At 37.4% G+C, this 22,222-nt stretch overlaps 2 long non-coding RNA genes across 2 annotated transcripts in view; one reads left to right on the top strand and one right to left on the bottom strand.

Moving 5' to 3' along the window:
• Window positions 1-13,021, top strand: part of LOC114090665 (uncharacterized) — a 40,005-nt gene extending 26,984 nt beyond the window's left edge. Inside the window, exon 3 of the long non-coding RNA XR_003582392.2 lies at window positions 12,169-13,021. This is a non-coding gene — a long non-coding RNA (uncharacterized lncRNA). The remainder of the gene's footprint in view (window positions 1-12,168) is intronic.
• LOC114090666 (uncharacterized) lies at window positions 2,880-21,828 on the bottom strand. Its single transcript, XR_003582393.1, has 3 exons — window positions 21,737-21,828; window positions 3,863-3,962; window positions 2,880-2,931 (listed from the first exon to the last, which is right to left on the bottom strand). It is a non-coding gene; the product is annotated as an uncharacterized lncRNA (long non-coding RNA).
• Between the last annotated feature and the right edge of the window lie 394 nt (window positions 21,829-22,222).

Raw genomic sequence — 22,222 nt, 5'->3', positions numbered from 1 at the left:
AAAAATGGTCCAATAAGGGGCTGGGGATGTGGCTCAAGCGGTAGCGCGCTCGCCTGGCATATGTGCGGCCAGGGTTTGATCCTCAGCATCACATACAAAACAAAGATGTAGTGTCTGCCGAAAACTAAAAAATAAATATTTTTAAAAAAATTCTCTCTCTCTCCCTCTCTCCCTTTCTCTCTCTCACTCTCTCTTTTAAAAAAATGGTCCAATAAGTAGGAAAAAAGTTTTAACTTTTTAGTTTTGTTAAAGACTTTTAAAACTAGAAGTACTTAAATGGGTTAAAAGTTTTATTATATGTTTTTTAAACAGAAATATTTCTATAATACCAACATAATTCTTCAATAGAATGGAATTTTAGTATAATAAGCTTAAGTTACCTAGAACTCTGGATAGAATCGTTCTAGAAATCCAGATCTTCCAAATAACTAAGTTAACCACTTATATATCACAAATATAAAATTTGCTTATCTGAAATTACTAAGAAATTTTCTGCTCTGATAAGTCGAACTTAGAGAACATAATAAAATTGTTTTTCACTAAATTTAGACCACTCATAAATAATTGATAATATGACATTAATGATAGTACAATTAGGATTGAGTCAAGCTAATGCTGATATTTGCTCCATAATTAAGTTTCCCGAAAATCTCCATGTGTCAATCTGAGTCATTTTTTTTTCCCTTCAGTGGCAGCTGAAGATGTAGATCTGGGTTCTAGGAACCACTATTCCAGAGACTGCATGGAAAGCAATGAGGGAGAAGGTGTCAGTTTTAGGTAGTTCCCAAACCTGCCAAGCATTATAATCACTTGGAAGCTTTTTTTTTTTTTTTTGGGGGGGGGGGGGGCGGGGGTAGAAGGGAAGGAAAAGGAAAAGAAAAGATGGAAGAATGAATGAGTGGGCAATTTGGGGAAAACATGCTAATTCTGGATCTTTTAGGATTGGCCCAGATCTCTCTCTAGCTCCCCAGGGATTCTGAGACAGCTGATGGAGACACCAGAATTTGCATTTGGGAACCAAGTGAAACCATCCCACAGTAAAACCAAGAGGTAAGTGAAGCCCAGCCTCCCTGGGGAGTGTGGAGAAGTCCACAGAAGGGGTACTTCTTTAACTGAATCTTGAATGAGGAAAAGGAAGTTGTTGAATAGACAAAGGATGTGTGTTCTAGGATATTTTGAGTATGTATTACTGCAAAGATCCCGGTGCCTCCAACGGAAAGAGAAGAGAGACAGAAAAGTTACGCTGCCCAAGTCAGTTTTAATGACAAAGATAATGAATTCAGTAATGGATAGATTGGTTCATTCTCATAATGCAAAATACTTACATATCATAAATTATACATCAGTGATCAAGGTCAGATATCACTGCTGTCTTCTCTTTCACTAGTCTTGCAATAAAATAAATAAAATAAAATAATAAAGAGGAAAGCTTAACATACAACCCAAGTCAAATTCACTACAAACTTCTGTTCAATCACTTAACCAGTTGAACAACTTTGGGACAGTTAAGTTTTATATGCTCAATTTTCCTAAAAAACTACTTCCTGCTGTTATTCTGAGGCAATAAGTTAACACATACAAAGAATTTAGAATGATGTCTGAGACGGTGTATGCACAATAAATTTTAGTAATTTTTTAAATTATTTTATGTTCATGACTGTGATATTTTCAGTTCTTTTGACCACATGGTTCAGTCAAATATATCATTTTATGGCTGATTTAAAAATATATATAATATTCTTAACAACTGCCCATAAGAATATTATTGGCAGGAGTATCTAGAGTAGTATAATAGAAATACTATTTCTTTGTCAAAGACATTTAAACAGACTCGCCAATGATGTAAACTAGGAATAAAGAAAATTGAGATGCAAGTTCTATTCAGTATTTAATTGCTGGTTCAAGCCTTATTTAGCATTTAATTGCTGCTTCATCGTGGTGGCTTCTAGTGATGCACTCAGGTTTGAAGGTTTCAGGTTAAAGAAGTCAACTATGCTTGGTTACATTCCTAGCACTAGGATCTGGCTGCCTTTATGGGTGTTGAAAACATCAATAAAGGCCACTCCCAGACATGAATGACTTTTAAGGATCCCAGTGCCATCTGACTACATTGCCAGAATGCCTGCCGACTGTCCTATTTGATTTTTTTCCCCTCTATGATACAAACTTATTGTACACTTTTTAAAGAGACAAAAAAGGAACATTGTAGGTATAAGACTAAAGATAGGGGGAAGGGTTTGGTGAGTTGTATGCTGGCAACTCTTTAGAAGTAGTAAGTTTTCTCTAGAGCAAGGGACTGGGGTTCTGCAGATCAAGCCACTATATGGGCTTTTGTGTAGTATTAGAGAAAAGAAATCCCTGTCTCCTCTTGAGGGTATATTAGCAATTACTACAGTCCTTCCTTTATATTTTTCCTGTGTTCTTTCCTAAATCAATCTCTGTTTTATGCATGATACTTCCAAAAGTCCTCTTAGATATATATGAGAGAAAAGGTAGAATAACAGAACAGTGGCTACCAGAGGCCAGGAAGGGTAGGGGAGACAATGATAAATGGGAGCAAGGTCACAGCCAGATAGGAGGGAACATTCTGATATTCTGATGCTCTGCTAAACAGAAGGATGATTATAGTTACCAATTTTGTACTGTTTAATTCAAAATGCCTCCAAGAGAAGACTTTGAATGCTCTTATCACAAAGAAGTGATACATGTTTGAGATGAGCAGCTTGAACATCCTGAGTTGACTCTTACACATTAAAGTCATATATCAGAAATGTACCAAAACCGCACCCCATAAATATATACACTTACTATTTGTCAGTTAAAATAAATTATTTATTTTTCAAATAAAATGCTGCATGAGAATCTCTTGGTATCTTCTAGCTTTCTCGTATTTTTCCCTCTTCTGTCTCTTTATTTTTCATCTACTCTGGCCTGTTTGGAAAAAGATACATTGAATTTGAAATCTATGAGAAAAAATAAATATGTGTAAATAATCTCTTTTTTTCCTAAAAATAATCCCAATTTCTTAACCAACAAAGGGAACACAAAGCTCTATGTTAATCAACTATAAGAAATAGCATAATGTAATTTGCAATGCCCTTGAGAACATTAATAACAAGTGGCATAAAAATAATGAGTTAATATTATGGAGTACTTCATTTCATCAACAAAAGTACCCATGCAGCCAGCAATGCTAACAAATGTGCACACTCCATTCCAGTCTCACCAACCTGACACGCTTTTCATTATTATAATGTCAACTTCTCAGGAGCAGAATGGATGAAATAAAAGTTACCTCCGATGCCTGAGTGTTTGAGGGTGGCCACATCTCTTTCCACTCTGCCTGTGTGAAAGGCATTAATGACCTGGCCAGTTCTCGGCTGTTTTGCCTTTGTTCTGATGTGTGTTTCCAACAGATACAAAGAACAGCTGGATCTTTTCCTCACATTGTCTCTTTTGCCTTGGAAAGAACTTCCATTACCTTTCTGATCCAAACGCTAGGAATACATACATTACTTCCAAAATGCCCTGAAAGCCTCAAAATATAGGTGCCAGCCTAATTTTTTTTCAGGACTTTTTTTTAAATGTTCTAACTACCTCAAACATCAAAAGATATACCCAGAATTTTACATTATATTAATGATCTTGTCCGGTTCACAGTACAGGCTCTCAATCTGGAAAACTGAGAGGAAGTCATCTTTAATAAAAGATGCACTCATATGCTCCAGTGATAAGAAAGGGATTTTTTTTTTCTGCCCATTTCAGAGTGGCTGGTACAGCATTACGTTAGACTCTCTAGCACAATATTTATATAAAATGCCCTATACCATTACCAGCATATGTCCTAGATTAGGGGTCATACCTATGGTCACTATGCTCAAATGAAGTGCCATCTTGATTATTCCTATGTCCCAGTGGGGTCCTTAGGGACATCTTCCAGTGCTCTGCATTCATTGCTGCCTCTGAGAAGGAAAGAATAAAAATTTTCACTACACTGTTTCTCTAATTGAAATTTAAAGGAGGGATTAAGGAGAAAATATATGTACAAGGTCGTGATGGTTTTATTTTTGGTGGTAGGTTTGGGCTTTTATAGTATATCAGTCAAATTATATATGATATGCATGCACATACTACAGCATGTACATAAATAATATAAAAATTATATATATATATATATTATTTTACATATTTACATATATATCTTATTCTCAGTACTGTAATAACATAATTTCTTGTTCAGAATTTAATTTTAATTAACTGCACCTATAATTATGCTATATAATATTTAACAAATACAGATGGCATTTGTACACAATAAGTGAGTATACGTAATATATCTGAATACATGAAATCTCAGTGCCCAAACTGGCACAGACTTGGAAAGGAAATAGGTAAAGCAAATAACCTAAAGCTGATCCTAATCGGGTTAGGGACATGACTGGGACAAAAGGCACACCAAGAATGTGGACTGAATTCCAGCCCAAGCAGATTGGTGACAGTATACTAGTAAATGGAATGGATGTGACCAATAAGAGAAATAGGTGGGTGGCAGCTCTTAGATTCGAGTGGGTACACAATTAGAAAACCAGTGAACCCTGTGCAAGTGATTAAACCTCATGCAGAAAGAGGGTCTAAATCCACTGAGAGATTAGGAAGGAGGATCTCAACCCAAACTAAGATACTGCAGATTGGGTGCTACTCAGTCTCGATGTCAGAAGTCAAATGCAGAGCCAGAGATCTGGACAGTCTAACAGGTTGACCACTCCCAGTGTCCCTGATGAATATATGGACAATGGGCTGCATAGGTTTCCAGATGGCAGCCACCATGGTGGGAGGTGTCCTGGTCCAGCTTTTGATGGTTCCCAAACCATGATGAATCTGGAGACTGGACCTTCATCACCTGTAGTAAAGCCCTGGTAAAGCCTTCCACACTCAAAGAAATGTAAGTAGAATCATAAGATGTCAGGCATTTTGGAGGGTATTTAGAAGCAGTGTGCCCTGACAGGGTTGATCCTCTCAAACTGTATCTGATAAGAAGCAAAAGTAAACAGAAACAGGCAGTCAGAGAGGGTAAGAGTTTTCTGTCAGTATCCTGAGTATCACTGACTTTATGTCAGGAAGCATCTACAGTACCCACTGTATGCACAGATGTTCATACAACAGGTGTGCAAGTGGAGAGAATGGTTCTTAACCACCTAGTTAAAAGGCCACCAAGCTATTAGCATCACAACCTTCTATTTTCTGTCAGACTTACCTTCAATAACTTAAGAAAGCAAGGGGAGGTCTATTGGAAAATTACTTGATGTTGTGTTTGTCAGATGGGTAATATGGCGAGCCTGTTAATTCCCATTAAATTCTGAACAAAAATTATATAACGAAGTGAAATATTCCCACACATTTTATTATAGCATTTCACAATGAAGGCCATTAATGAACTGGAAGAGGACTAAAAGCAAACACTGTTGGTCACATGGGAGGGTTGGATGATCTATATGACTGGGAATAAAATTACATGTGCTGGCAACAGTTGGGTGAAGCAATGTCATTTAGATGCCAGCAGCATAAGTCAGGAGGACACAGATTCTTCCAAATGCAAATGAGGTGCCTTGTACTGGGGATCCACTCTTGCTGTGTGTGGGGCTCTATGTGTTTTTCCTCTAGCATGCAAAGAAATGTTCACTGAAGAAACAAATGAAGGAAATGTTTGATGAGATTCGTCCTTGAGGTAATAGAAAAAACAAAAACCAAAAAAACGAATGAGGTTCTCAGTTGCTAGCTCAATGTCAAAGTCAAAATTTAGAAACCATCCTGTAAGCACCATGTAGGAGGTGTTAGTAATGTCTCCTTCATTTTTGTTATTTTTATTTTCTTTGGTCTGTCCACCTCAGAGAAACACAGTTAAATGCCTTCGCAAATGCTTATTTGTAGAGCATGCAGAAAAGAGTGTCTTTTTCTATAGTTAATATCCTGGGATGTAAAATCTCTCAAGGGAAAGAGTAGGTAGCAGCAGGTTTGAATAAATAAACAAGCAAATAGCAATTATGAGCTTTCAGAGTTCTTCCAAGTGTTGTATTCATAGATACAGTTGGAGCTAGAGTTAGAGCTATGGGTGTGGTTGTGGGAGTGGAGAGGGACAGAGCCTGGGATGGGATGGGAGTGCAGACCGATACAAATACACATACAGAAACACAATCTCAGAGAAAAGGGAGAAGCGATTTTAACACATATTTCTTGCCCCAAAGAGAAGAGGCAATCAGAGGAGGGCAGCCTTGGACAGAAAAGTAGCCTGAGGCTTAACGGTGAAAGGGATTTTCCAGCATTTTTATATAAAACTCATTTGCAAGAGAAGGGCTTGAATTTGTAACTGGCCACAGTCAATTTCTATATAATAGATCCCAAATGAGCATGATTCTGAAAGCTGTAATAGTATTTAGCCTTTCTAATCGCCATTTGGAGGGCTTCAGTCACCCTCAATTGTGCCACCATTACTCAGGAAGGGAGACACAGAGACAGGGAATCCTACAGCTGGGACAAGTGGACAGGATCTCATACTGTAGAACATGGACCAATATATCAGAATCAACTGTGACCCTTTGGTTTTTCTTTGTCTTTCTCTTGGACCTCAAGTGGCCAGCATTGAGTCACGCCAGATTATTATTATTATTATTGGTGCAAGGAAAACTTTTGCTTTATTTTATTATTATATTATTTTATTTTATGATGTAATATTGTGTTGCTTTACTTTGCATTCGGCTTTATTTTGTACTTTTCCATCGTTCTCTTTGCTTACTAAATCATTCTCCTCCCAGTATAGGCACTGAGCTCTAGTCTATTTAATGTAGAACTTTTAAATCTGTCTTCCATATGTTCATTTAGGTATAGATATCTCATACATATATAAAACATTTGACATTAATTATATAATGGCAAAATTAAAAAGTTTGTCTTACAATTCACTTAAATGATATGCTATAACTTTTGCTCTTTTCTGTTTTTTATTTGACTTAACACTGTATCTCTGAGAGCTTCCATATTGCAGTGCATAAGGTCAGTGCTCACACACCTCCAAAGTCTTAAGTCTGGTCTATCTTGTGCACACGCCACACTTTACCTTCCTATCACAATTGGCAGACATGGGTGACTGTAGGTCCTTGCTGCTGTACCCTATCAGAAATAAAATTATTTAACATCTTGATACTGCCTTATTCTTGGAAATTAATGGGAGAAGGAAGTAAAAAGTCAACTTTCATGAATTCTAAGAATATTCTTTTTTTAATTAACTTTCATGAATTCTAGGAATATTCTTTTTTTTAATTCTAGGAATATGCTTTTTTAATTCTAGGAATACTCTTTTTTAAAAAAGCTGTTTTGGGTTTAGAAAAAATGAGAAAATGTAAAGTTCCCATATTTACCCTCAGAGCTCTAATTTCTCATATGATTAGCATCTTGTTTTAGTGTGGTACATTTATTACAGTTGATAAAACAATATTAATATAGTATTATTAATTGCAGTCCATAGTTTACATTTTGGCTCACATTTTTTATTATGTATTCTATGGTTTGGGGAGTTTGTTGAAATACATAGGAAGACGGTAAAGATCTCTGGAAAATGCTTCTTTGTGTCATTGGCAGCCCCTACCAAAGTGAATTTGTCAAAAATTTTTCTGCAAAATATAAGCAAATATTAAGACAAATAATAGTTCTGTGTTCAAATAGATTTGGGAACAACAGAATTGAAAATTGTAACTATTTTTCATTACAATATTTCTGAGTGTTTGACATGTACTTAAGTAAGAGACTTTCCGGAGATAAAAGGTAATAATATAAACTATTGCATAAACCTGAATACCAGTTAATGAGTATTACTAGTGTTTCACAGAACATTACTTATTGTTGTTATTATATCTCACTTTTTCCAGGAACATAATGTTATTAAAACTAAACTGAGATTTTCATTAAAACAAATTGAATATTGAAAAAAAAAGTGTCCTTTATGAGAGGAAACCATTTTGGTTGGATTTTTATATTATTCAGTGATTTTTTTTTTTCCAATAGAACACATTTTATTTATTTATTTTTTTTGTACCCTGATTTTTTGGTCTGCATTGCCAACAAAGTCACAAATCTCTGTATAAAACCCTATTTATAAGAATCAGTGACTGGCTGGTTATTAAAGAGTTGCTTACACTGAAGAAATTTGTGCTTGGTAAAATCCACCCACAGAGGTAGGGGTTTGATCCACCACAAACTATAAACCAGAGCTGTGGAGGCTGTTGGTGAGAAGAATAAGAGCCTCTATGTGCTTGTCAGCAAAGCCCAGGCGCCCCCATTCCCTGGGACAGCTCTGAAGACATTGGCCACACAAGTTCTATTAATCGCCACCTGCAGAGCGAGCACTTGTGTTTAACTGCGTTCAGGGTCAGCAAACTGAATTCAGTATGTTCCATCTAAAAATACAAGCCATTGTTAAAAGTCAGTGCATTGTTAATAAACAGGAGAACAATTGTCTGGGAACTTGAGGAAACTAGGTTTTGGGGTTTGTGGTCTTACTCTAAACAAAACTCTGGAAATTGAACTTTAGAAGGGAAATTGGGAGCCTTTATTCACCATATTACATTCAAACATGAAATTTGCAATTTAATGAGCAAAGGATGGCTATATGCATCTTGTGAAAGCAATAAATGATTCCAAATAAAAGGCTATACATTATTTCATCTTTATCATTTATTTTTGTAAACTGCTAAAGCTATGCTTTATTTATTGCAGCTCAGCCATATATGATTCTCTGTAGTTTAGAAAACTGCATCAAACATTTTCACCACAACTTTATAAATTGCATTGATTTATTTCTGTCTCTTAAGCCTAAAACCATTTATTACAACAACAAAAACATCCTCCCATTCTGGTGATCTAGGAACAAAGTCTACCCGAGTACTGTGTAGGGAACATTGACAGATGGCCGAATGGGGTGATAGCTTTGATTTTAATGTGTCTTAAGAGAGTAAATGAAGCAAAGGCAATCTTCATCTCATGTGAAAAGTTGGATTTTTGTGTGGCTTGTCGGGCAACACTGAGGTGCAATTCTCTCAGCACTTCATTGATTCTCCACTCAACCATGACCATTCAGATGGCAAAAAGCAGGGTCAAAGAATTTTTAAAGTTTTTTTTTTTTCTTTCTTTCTTTTCCTGTTTGTCAGTAGGAGTACAAACAGAATTGACTAGACTCACTTAGTCAGTGGTTTGCCTGTAGAAACTCTTTATAGTTTTCACAGGTTATGAATTTTTAATTTTATATAAAATGAAGTGGTTTTGTCCAGAGAATCATTAACATCATAAAGATGGTGAGAATAAAAATTCTTCACACCTCCCCACCTGTGATTTTAGCATACATCATGGATGACAAAACACTGTGAATTCTTACTTTAAGCTCTGAAAGGGGACAGACCCCAACAGCAGGACGGGAAATAATGCTCATAATAGAGCAATATTGTCTCATTGCCTTAAGACGGAACAGCGTTCTACACTGGGCCTCAAACCACAACTTAACTTTAAATACAAAGTGCCACTTAAATATAAAGATTAACTTCTTCATCCTCTCTGAGTGTGTGAAAGACTGGAAAAGGATTGAAAAAGATGTAACAGCTGAATTCAACAGGGATTTTAGCACTGAAACACGTGGAAACCTGATATTACAATATCACAATTTTCGGTAGAATTATACTTACGTAGTAGTGCAAATATCAGCCACAGAAAATCAATACAAGTCATTAGAACACTGGTCTGTCTTATTATAGGGCAATCCTTGAATATGTACAAATATAAATTTCTCGAGTGCAATGAATTAGTTGTTATCTTGGTGCTTTCATTTCACCTTTCAGTACAAGAAAATAAAACAAAAATCGACTCTGGAACCTAAAAGATCTGAATTCAAGTATTATCCCTGTCATGTCCTTGCTTTGTAAAATTAGGAGGCTCATGTATCCTTTAGCTTATGTTTCCTCATCTGTGTAATGGGAATAATAATATTTTACAAGTTACACCAATCTACATGAAGTGACTAGTGGCCTCCGATACTCTACGCGACTGAGTTCACTTGGCCCATGTGGCTAATGTGATACAAGAAGCCTCTCTATTCAGAGTCCACTTGTTAGGAACATGAAACATGAGCTGGTGATGTTCAGAAGAGAATACTCACCCTATGCAACACAGAGCTCCCAGCACCTCGTCACACCAGTACTCCCCAGAGGCCAATGATTGTCAAGTTCCATACCAGGACATACTGTTAGAGAATAAAGGCAACTTCGCGGGGACCCAGTATTCTACATTGTCACATCTGACTAACAAGGAAATGACATGGAGACCTCCTCCAAGTACCTGCTTCATCGGCTAGCATCAGCAATTCTGAGCATTGCTGAGTGCATTCAGGTGTGCTGCAATGTAGTGAGGAGCGGAAAATGAAAACTGCAACAGGCCATAGTGGAAGGTGGTGGGCAGCTGCCAGTGAACACTGAGTGCCCATAAATGGAGATGCAAACATTGACAAGATAATTGAAAATATTTTTAAAATATCAACAAACATCTCTGCCAGTATAAAGGAGAGAAAGCCTGGCGTTTTCCAATCCTGTACTCATTCTGGCCAGCCTCTGAAAACAGTTTCTGGGTTTTTGTTTTGTATGGTCTTATTAAGCATCTTTTCACCCTGACTTTGCCCAGGAAGCAACTGTTCTTTTCTCTGGGGCACTGGGGGTAATACTCAAGTGCCACACACTGACTTCTCTTCCCCCATGGTAATGTGAAAATTAAATGAATAAAATGAACTAAGATAAAATAAGAAGCACCCTTCTCAAGACCCTGATCCGACTTCATTTTATTCTTAGGCCTGAGAAGTACAAAACAGAAAGGATCTTTATCATAGAGATGACCAAATGATACATTGCAATTAGACAGTCCCAACTTATAATGGTTCAACCTACAATTTTTCAAATGTACATAGTGCCAAAGTGACAGTTACTCAGTGGAAACTACTTCAGTTTTGAATTGGGATCATCTCCCTGACTACCGATATGTAACCAATCTTCTCTGAGGATTCTAGGTAGTGGTGCTGCCAGTCATCCCCACGATCACTAGGGAACAAAGGACCCTCTACAATGGACTATGTTTCCCAGCTGTGACATTGGGAAGGTTAGGGATGTCAAATGCATTTCTAAGTTAGGATATTTTCAACTTACCACGGATCTGTCAAGAAGCAAACCCATCCTAAATTGAAGCATATTTGCACTATTTAATTCCTGAGTAAAAGGGGACATCAACATGAAGGGACCCCAAGATTCTAGGCAAAGCCCAGCACTGCCTGGGAAAACTGGAACATGTGGTCATCTTCCCTCTTGTCTGTCCCAAAGGCAAAGAGCCAAGCACTTGAATAGGAGTCACAGATTAAATGTTAACATATTAAATGTTAACATATCAAAGATGACAAAGATGTATTGTCTGATTATTCTACCCAAGGTGGATGTGTGAATGTACCTGTGCTCCCTCTCCCCTCATCCTTGCACAGTAATCAAATAAAACTAGCTCTAAAGGTGAGCATGGTGCTGAGTGCCTATAGTCTCAGCTTCTCAGGAGGCTGATGCAGGACAACCACTTAAACCCAGGAGTTTCAGGCCAGCCTAGGCAAAGTAGTCAGAGGAAGAAAAAAATACCCATTCCCATACCCACGGACTTCACTGAATTTATAAAACAGAGAGTTTGGCCAAAATAGAAATTTTTTATAAATATTAGAATGCAAAGGGGAGAAAAAAGGATGTCATGACATAAATTACTACTCCATAATTAATCTAATATTTACCCTTTTGGCATTCTGCTCATAAATCCAGATACTCACCTAGATACTCATGGGAAGATCAAATACTGTCACCGTAAAACTCAACTCTTGATTCAATTCCCCAAATTAGTTTCTCCTCCTGTCTGACCCAGTGAGTAGGAATGGTGGGTACACAAAACAAATCCAGTGGACATTCAGGAGCTTCTCCTCCTCCCATATCTCATGGCCAGCCCTGAGCACACCACGTGATTTCCCTCCTTTCTAAATTCTTTGTTCTTTCCTTGTGCTCCAAGTTTAGTTTATCCTATTAGCTGTTTCAAAATATTGACTCTTTCTTTTTCCTACAGCCAGTGTAACAAATCACTACACGCCTGCTGGAAGTCAGTTTCACTGAGCCAAAATCAAGCCTGTCAGCAGAGCCATACTTCTCCCTGCTTCTGGTGGCTGTGGGCATCCAAAGGACTGGGCCTACATCTTCCTCACCTCTGCCTCTACGGCCACACTGCCTCCTCCCTTCAGTGTATCTCAACCCCCTCTGCCTCTCCCTTAGAGGGACGCTAATGATTGTATTTAAGGCCTGCCCAGGTCACCCAGGAAAATTTCCCCATGTCATGATCCTTACTTGAATCACCTCTGCAGCATTTTTGGCATGTAAGGTGTTATGGATTGAATTAGGTCCACCTAAAATTCATATGCTGGAGTCCTAACACCCAATAACTCAGAATGTGACCTTTGGAGACATGGTGATTTGAGAGGAATGAGGGTGAGTCCCAATCCAATTTGATTGCTAAAAGATGATCCATACGATTCAAGAAGAGAGGGCAGGAATAGATCCCTTAGCCTCTAGAATAAACTAACCCTGATGATACCTTGAACTCAGACTTCCTCTCTCCAAAACCATGGAGAAAAAAATTGTTATTGTTTATGCCACCTGGTTTGTCGTACTGTGTTACAGCAGCCCTAGAAAACTAGATCCTAAAGAACCATTTATGGGTTCCAGAGACTCAAACCTAAATCATGGGGCCATTATTCAATCTCCTACACTGCTTTAAAACATAGAATGTTTCCTGTCACCAGGCTCACCCTTACCTGTCCACCCTCCACATGACTCTCAGTTATATTTCTGAGACACAAATGAGTGTCTCCTCCTACTTGCTTAAAACCCTTTACCCTCTGAATAAAGTGTCACAACCTTTCTGACCTGTTCCTCTCATCAGTCACTAATGGGACCTCTTACCACTTATTCCTCCATGTCTCTGTCCTCATGTTTTCGGTCTCTTATGCCTTGGAAACATCTTCTTCAAGAGTCACCTTATGACATTTTCAAACAAACAAACAAAAAAAAAAATCTTTCCTTGATCTACTTCCCTTACCTCCCAGCAGGCCCAGCACCATGGGCATTTGACCTATGCAATTACACAAGACGCCAGCTTTGAAAGGTCCTATGCTTGATTTCATGTCCTGCTGTTGCCATCTTGAAATTCTTAATAACTTTTAAACAGTATCCACATTTTCACTTTTTGCTGGGTCCTGCAATTCAGTAACCTGCCCTGCCTCTCATCCTGGAATGTTCCCCTCCACCAGAAGGACTCCTCCTGGAAATGTCTTAAGAAAACGTCATCCAAGATTGTCAAGAAGAAACTGGTTCCATCTTGCTCACAAGGGTGTTCCAGTTAAATAAACTGTAGTTCAGCAGAGAGAATGCCATGATCTGAGAGCATTCTCATGGGTGGCCTGTGAGATGTAATGCTGGCACCCAAGAAGAAAGAGGTAGCCAATTAACTATCCTTCATAGGAAAGTTTTATAGACACACCCACGTGCATCTGAATATTATTAATTTTCTTTTACCTGACAAGATAAGATAAAGCTGATTTTGTAAAGGAAAGAGTTCTGATGGATTCAATTTACACCAAGATTAACTCTTAACACCTTCACTGATGAGCTTCCATTTTTAGATTATTTTAACTCAGTAAGATATTTAGTTTGTTTTCCCAGGAGGGGCCCAGGTGAATAAAAGTTCTCTCCTCTATAATCCACTTAGCTCCTTCCACCAAGTGCTAAGGAATTGCCCTTCCTCACTCTCTCCTACTATAGAGTTTGGACCTTCAGAGTGGTTTCATCCATGGTCAATCATAGGATAAGATAACTGTCATCAGATGGCTACTTCTTAGAGAATTCCATCAACAATCTCTGCTCTCTTAGACCTTGTATTATGAGAAGAGGAAGCCCATTAAAAAGTAAGTAAGGGTAGTATATTAGATGGTGATGAGAATTATGAGGAAAAATGAAGAAGGAATGGCTGTCAGGCAGAATTGGGGAGAAGGAATTTGTAATTTTAATAGGGGGATTAGAGAAGGTCTCACTGAAAATATTCCATTTAACCAAGGGCCTTAAGCAGGTCATTATCTAGTCAAGTCTTTACGGCCTTTTATCTATTTTCGAATGCCATGATAGATTTGACATCCATGGACTTTGAGCACACAATAAATGCACATTGGGGAACATTAGTCCTGTTTCTCATGATCAAAGAGGGGCAGTAAATTCAATTTAAATACTCAAAATATTGACTGCATAGTATAGAATTATGGTAAACACCTTGAAAACTTGCATGTGTAGTTTAGTTAAAGATTAATATTCTATACCAAATCCAAAAAGGCCTTTTACACACAACTGATCCACAATTGATTATTATTATATTTTTATTTAATTTCTGTATAAATGTGTTAAGACAAATACAACCTAGTTTGCCACGTGAATTGGTCAATCCATCCACTTCAAAACTGAAAAGAGAACAAAGCAACATCCCAAAAGAGTAGTCTCATAGACGTTTAATGCAGAACTAGGTGCATTATAATTGCTGTAGGTTTATTAAAGCATTACCTCTTGGCATAAGACCCCAGGTTCTTATGTTTTACAAGTGCCCTAAGGCATTTTAATGGATAGCCAAGCTCCACAGCTGGAGATGCATGAGTATAATAGGCATCTCTCCTTTTGAAAGTTCTGAAGAGCTTGTTCTTTAATGCAATCATAGGAGTCGCATATTGCATAAATTGTGTCTTAGCAGATTAAATGTTACATATCAAAGATGACAAAGATATATTGTCTGATTATTCTACCCAAGGTGAATGTGTGAATGCACCTGTGCTCCCTCTCCCCTTATCCTTGCATAGTAATCAAATAAAACTAGCTCTGAAGGTGAGCATGGTACTGAGTGCCTATAGTCTCAGCTACTCAGGAGGCTGATGCAGGAGGACCACTTAAACCCAGGAGTTTCAGGCCAGCCTAAGCAATGTAGTCAGAGGAAGAAAAATAAAAACCACTGTCTCTCCGTTTTTTTTTTTTTTTAAGTCCCTACAAAGCATAGGCTTTAAGTAACCTGGAATAATGGTTTTCAAATCACTTTTACCAGCATTTCTGAATTTGCAAGATAATTTGGGACACACTGTGGAAGTGAGAGTAATTTTTAATCCATTTTATAATTAAATTTATATGTACAATGTCAATTCAAAGACTATTTTCTGTTTTCTAAGATAATAAATTCTAATATAGATCCATAAACCACTGACTATAATGATTTATAAAGAAGCCTTTTCTATTCAAAAAAAAATGTGGCTTCATTCTTACAAACTGGAATTATTCCCAAAAGGCAACCAGACTGCAAAGCTGCTATTGTTAAAAAGAAAGCTCAAGACACACCTTTGAAGTCCTAATCTTTATTTCTGTGATGTTATATTGACTGAAATTTAGTGATATGATATACAACTCTATAAGAAGATTAAGATAGCTCTCAATGATCCTGCTTGGAAATATAAGGAAGTTGCAATGCTCAGAATTACACTTGATGAGCATATTCATATTTTTGTGTGGGCTCTGTTTTATAATGTTTCCAAGATGAAGAAGATATTCAAGTTCTGTGACAATGTTTTTTACCTGGTGGATTAAAGGCTTGGAAAGTCAAGCATGATATTTTGTATAAATTTTAAATTACTCTGATATGTATTTTCTCCCTCACATAGTTTAAAACCATTGCTCTGTTCTATGTAACATTAAAGACTCAATGATATTCTGATTCATGCATTGAAATGAATCCAGAGACAAAACTTGCCTCTACGTGTGGGGACGTCATTGGCTCATAATTATTTTGCATAAAGGATGGGCCATCTGCTCAGGTAACTGGTTTAATCAGCACCTTAATTTTCATGACCGTGTCAACTCAAAACTTTGTTTGGGTGTTTCAAATATGAGTCTCCCCTTTGTTAACAACACAAGATCCTCCTGTACACCATGTTCCTGTTCAAGACTACAGCCTTCAACAGCCCGACTTTCTAAGAAAATCCATAGTGTGAGAAAGAATATCCATAGGATTGCACAAAGCCAACTCATCTTCATTTATCTGTATAGCCCAAATTCCACATTTAATTTTCATTGAGGTAAAAGTCATATACTATAAAATTTAAAAATTGGCATTTAGTACATTCAACATTATATCTACCGAATTTTTTCATGACCACAAAATTAAGTCTCAAGTCATCTCTTTCCCCTATTCACTAGCAGGTGTTAACCAACCTTCTGTCTCTAAGGGTTTAACTGTATTCAATATTCTATATAAGTGAAGTCACACAATATGTGCCCTTTCATTTCTGGATTCCTTTATTTGGCATTATGTTTTTAAGATTCATCCATGTCATACCATGTGTCAGAACATCATTCTGTTTATGACCAAATGATATTCTATTGTATCGATAGACTATATTTTGTCTATCCACTTGTTTGTTGATAGACACTTGTATTGTTTCTGCCTTTTGGCTGTTGTGAATAGAGCTTCTGGGAACATTCAAGTACAGGTGTTTGTTTAAATACCAAATTTCTGATTTCAGTGATTTGGGGTATGTATTGATTTGCTGAATTATATAGTAAATCAATGTTTGCCGTTTTAAGAAGGCACCTAATTATTCTCCAGGGTGGATGTACAGTGTTACATTCCTATCAAAAATGCTCAAAGTTTCCAATTTCTCAATATCTTGGCCAACACTTACTATATTCTAAATTTTTTTATTAGAGCCATCCTAATGGTGTGATGTAATATTTCATTGTAGTCTTGCTTAGCATTTCCCTGATCCCCAATGATACTGATTATTTTTTGTATGGCCATTTGCCATTTGTGATCTTTAGAGAGCTATTCAAGTTGCTTGCCCATTTTTTATTCGAGTTGTTTGAACCTATGTTGTTGAGTTATGAGTTCTTTATATATTCTGATAAGAGACCCTTAGATTTTACTTAGTAATTACCTGCTATTTAATTCAACATTTATATTGTGAATTTTCATAAGAAAACTCTGTGAGACTCTATTGGCAAACTGTCTCTCCTTTTTCAATGTTAGTGGTCCTACTCCCTTTTTTGTTTTCACCACTAGGAAGCTCATAATAGAATTAACTTATTGATTAATCATGCACGATTTTGCAATACTCCTTCCTATACACTTTCCACACCAAACCTTTCTTTTGTCATTCTTCCTTTATTTTTCTTTGACATTCATTCTTTTTTTCAAATATTCTGTACATATTCTTCTGAGATTCCCTAATTAAAATTTCTTTTTAGAAGAAGCAATGGATAAAAGAGTCCTAAGACTCTTTCCCCTACCTCCTGGCAACAAAACAAACATTGTAGATAATAAATGGTATTTGTTCCTTAAGCAATGTTTGCCCTTTTTGTTAATTTACATATTTTTTGGTATATTTCTCCTTTTCTTCAATCAACTGCTCACTCACCATCACTGTCTACCTCCCATACTCAACTCTTTGTACCCTCAACTCCACCTAGGTACTCACAATCCCCACCCTGTACCATCTCCCCCCAAAACACTGTATGCTTTTGACTCCTATTGACAGTTACCCTCTCTGCAAAATGTATGCTTATTTCCTAAATGTCAGACCATCTAGAATTGACTACATAATTAATATAGAGTATGACTTTTGAAATATATGCTTATGTTGCTAATGTGTATGAGTCATATCCCACATAGAAAACATTGACATCTGATGGGTATTTTCCAGGTTCTGTTAAGAAAAGAAGGAAGGGGAGAATAAGGAAGAAGGGGAGGAAGAAAATAGAATGAAGAGGTAGAGAAGAAGAGAAGGAGGAGGAAGAATCACCATGGATTATCAGGCACCATGGTAGAGACAGTGAAGACATTTTAAAGAAAGGGTAGCTGTGACACATCTCAAAGCATGCCAATAGAACAATATGCTAATTCTGTTTATGCTTCAAGAAAACTTGAACCTAATGGAATATTTGTGTGCAACAAAGAAAAGAACCTCCCCAACATTTTTAATACATCTAAGAGATTCAAGGGGCCACATCAATCCATCCAAGTACAAACTGTAGGTTTTTGAAAATTTATTTCAAGACAAAAACCACACTTTGTTAATAATTATTCTTCTCAGAATCATTGTGCAAAGCTCCAACATAAGGGACTTTATAGTTTAAGGCATTTTAATTAGTATTATTATTGCTGAGGAATTAGTTCAATTTGTCATTTTACTGACCTTGGGAGCAACTTCAGTCAAGAAAGTACAGTTGACTACCCATGAAGATTAATATTACCATATACAAATTTGCAGTCATATCAAGAAGTGGAACTTGAGTTTCTAATCTATACTTTCCTCTCTTCTTCCTTCTACTATCTCTACTGATGCAGAACATGCTAGCCCACATCCTTCCTTTGTGTAGAGAAGAGCACTCAGTTGTCCCCTTTGGGGTGTGGAGAAATCTCCATATGCTATTCTGAGCCTGAGGTCTGTCATCCTGGCTCACCAGAGCTAGAACAGGGACAGTCCTCTTGCCATTTGACATTCACCACATGCTAAATTAAAATATCCTGGGATATCATCAGCATATGGCAGCTACCATGCCCTCAGGTATTCCACTCACCTATTGAAAGAAATTATACAGGATTATATAGTGGGCTCATGGCTGTAGTATTGGAAAACTTAAAACAACCACAAAAAACCAATGCAAGTTCTACTGGCTTTAAGAATCATGATGCATCTATATGAGTCTGAAATATTCTCCCCTTCTCTTTAACCCTTCTTCATGTACTTATTATGTCACGTATGAGATTTTGGCAAATATGTCCTTTTATTCTTTGTGTTTTATTTCTCCTCAGTGTTTGTGAGTACCATATCTGCCAGCTTATTAATTCACTTCACTTTGGCCAATGTACTTGGTGTAGTCACAGTAAATACAAGCTCAGAATAATGGTTTGATGATGCACCTGTGTATCTGGATCTCTATATATGTGTGAGCCATCAGGATGTGTTGGTTCATGAGACTGCATAGGCCAACAACCTCAAACCACCTGAACTATCATTTAATTATGAATGCAAAGTTTAATCACAAATTTCAAAATGCTGTGTCAATGGTTTATTCTTTGGTGGTTCTGAACTTTACATGTACTTCAAATGCGCAACACAAAACAGCCACATTCATGCACCTCAAAAGCCATGCCTTTATATCACTTGTGGATAATCAACTGTATATTTCCATTTCAAAGCTGCAGTACCTTCTGTTTTTTAAGTTGTTCCAGCACAACTTAAAATTGCCTTTCAGGGAAAGGTCGTGCCCTTAAAGAATTAGAATTAGATGTGGGTTCAAAACTCAAATTCCATGTGTCTATCTCAGCAGAGGATACTGTATGTTAAAGTTCCATTCCAAAAGATCAGAACTGGACAGCAGTCAACCATTCAATAGAATGTTTTCCAGATAGAAAAAATGTACCATTCTCCATGGACTTGCACAGGTATGGTCCTGAAAGTCACTGAATCATCTCATTTCAGTGATGAGAAGGATTTAGAGACAATCTTTTATGACTTCCTCATTGTATAGATAACTAAATTTATCTAGCTGCCCTAAGCATATGCACCAACGTTATAGCCCTCCCCAGCCCAAGACCACCCCAGATGTTGTGGGCTGGACCCTGTGCTCTGGATGCTGGAGCATTCCCCTAATCTTATCTAAGACCCCCTTGCTTCTCTGTACTATCACTTCATTTGTCCCTTGGCATCACCTTCAGGAGCTACCTCTAGATTCATATTGAGTTGCTTTCATGCCTAGCTCCAAGTATGTGTGACAGGTCTGACACAGCAATTGATCTGAAGGCATGCCTGGTAACTCATGTGGCCCTCAGTTGTAACTATCCCTGAAAAAATAAATCCTGACTAGAACCCTTTCTCTGCTTCCAGACCTGCACCCTCCTTTAGGGCAGACACCAGCCACATGTGGCTAGTGAACCCTTAAAATGTAGCTGGGACAAATTGAGAAGTACCCTAAACACAAAAATATAGCAAAGACTTGGTATGAAAAAAAAAATAAAACTTAAAAGGAACTTAATTGAAATGTTGATTCCAACTTTAAGTAATATTTGAATGCATATAGGGTGATACATATTATTAAAAATAATTCTACCCTTTCCTTTTTACTTATGGAATGTGACAACTCAACCATTTCAAACAACCCATTTATAGCTCACATTTCTTTTCTGTGGGACAATGTGGTTTTAGAGTCTAAGTAGTATTTCTCAGTCTCTTCAACGTACCACCTACATCAGAATCCTACAGGTACCATTTGTCATGAGTTCACAGCTGGGTCCCAACTCAGATGTACTCTAGGCTAACACTCTGGAATATGCCTTTCAATTGGCTCCTGCAGTGATTCTGCCCAGCCAAGTCTGGGGCCAATTGCCTAAATGCAAGACTCAGATACGATTTCACTTCCTCCCTGCTTGTCACAGAGGAAGTAGAATGATGAGTCCATAAATGGAACCCTAAAAAGACAAAACAGCCTTTCTCTCCTTAAGCTTACCCATCTAGTGACTGAATACACGAGGTGATCGAGGAAGGGTTTTGATGTGGAGATGTATCGAATCCCCAAAGTGACAGAGCTGAGTTAGTTTGCATTGAAATGCCTCCAACCCTAGGCATGAAGGCAGGGGAGGTGTGCAGGTGGCAGGAAGCGTGGGCACAGACTTCTCAGTCACAGAGATCTGGAGTCAACCTTCGTCCTTCCATCCAGAAACACCCTGGGCATGTCACCTTCGCCACTGCTGGTCTGCATTCTCATTCCCAAGCAAAGAAAATAATGCCTACTTGAGCAATTATCATGGGGTTTAAATCAAAATGATGTAAACAAGATGCCAGCCACCTACCCAGGAAAACTTCAGTAGAGGCTAACAGGTTTTATGACCATTAATGGAGGTGACAAGATAACTTTTGTATTTAATCTTCAAAGCTAGAAATACAATGAAATACAATTAAAATAAACAACATCACTTTATTGATTTCCATGATGAGGTTTCAGCTAAACCTAGAGGTTAACCTTTTTCAAATGTTGCTCTTAATTGTGTATTATCTGTCCTTAAGTTAGCAATGAGAAAGTGTTTTCTTCACCTTGTTGTTTGAATAAAATTTCTTAATTGGGAGACATAACTGTATGATTTTTGTATTAAATTTCATTTTATTTATCCACATTTATGTGAAGTCACAATTTAAACCACAGAATCATTTCCAGGCTCCCTCTTCATCTGGAATCAATTACCACAATTTTAGGCAAGTCCCTGGATAAAATAGCCTCTGAAAACTTAACCTTGCAAATTAGAAACAGCAACAAACATTAGAGTACATTTAAAGGAACACAAATCTACTTGTACATTAAAAAAAAAAAAATTCAATGGCATCCAAAGTCCAAATTAAGTCTCAATTCCCCTTGATCTCCATTGAAGTAGACGACTCATAAATGGTACATCTTTGCCCTTCAATCTAGATCAGTGTTAGGAGGGACACGTCAGATTGAGCAAAGTGACAAGCGTCATGACAATATTAAAACACAGACACAAGGCTCAGAGAAAAGCAGAAACTTACTGATGTTGGGAGTAATGGTGTGCTCCGGAAGTAGACCCACGCGCCATGTTGGAGGATCAGTAACAAGGGTGAGACAGTGGGAAGCTGGGGAGGAGTGGGGTAGGGTGGATAGTTCATTGTCTTTTGTTTGTCTTTCACAAATACTGAGGACTTTCGATGAGTTGATCAAAAATTATGCTCTCTCTTCCCTGTCCCCCCACTGCCCGACTTTCAGTTCCTTTCTAATTTTTTGGTAATCAAGTTGCTCAAAGCAAAATTCTCCCTGATTCATTCATCCTCTTAGTCCATTGAATGAATGTATATTGTGTTAATCTCATCTATATTCCAGGCTTTTTGATAGATATTGGAGATAACACAATTAATAAAACATGGTGCCTGTAGGAGACACCCTTTTAAATACTTAGAGTAGCAAAAGGTAGAAAGGCTTACAGAAGTAAACAAGGGAAGTTCTCTCTCTGTGGAAGAAAGCCAGGCAAGTGAAGATGA

This window comes from Marmota flaviventris, chromosome 15, assembly GCF_047511675.1.
Source record: "Marmota flaviventris isolate mMarFla1 chromosome 15, mMarFla1.hap1, whole genome shotgun sequence".
Taxonomy (NCBI): domain Eukaryota; kingdom Metazoa; phylum Chordata; class Mammalia; order Rodentia; family Sciuridae; genus Marmota; species Marmota flaviventris.
This window is presented reverse-complemented; position numbering and strand designations above follow the sequence as displayed.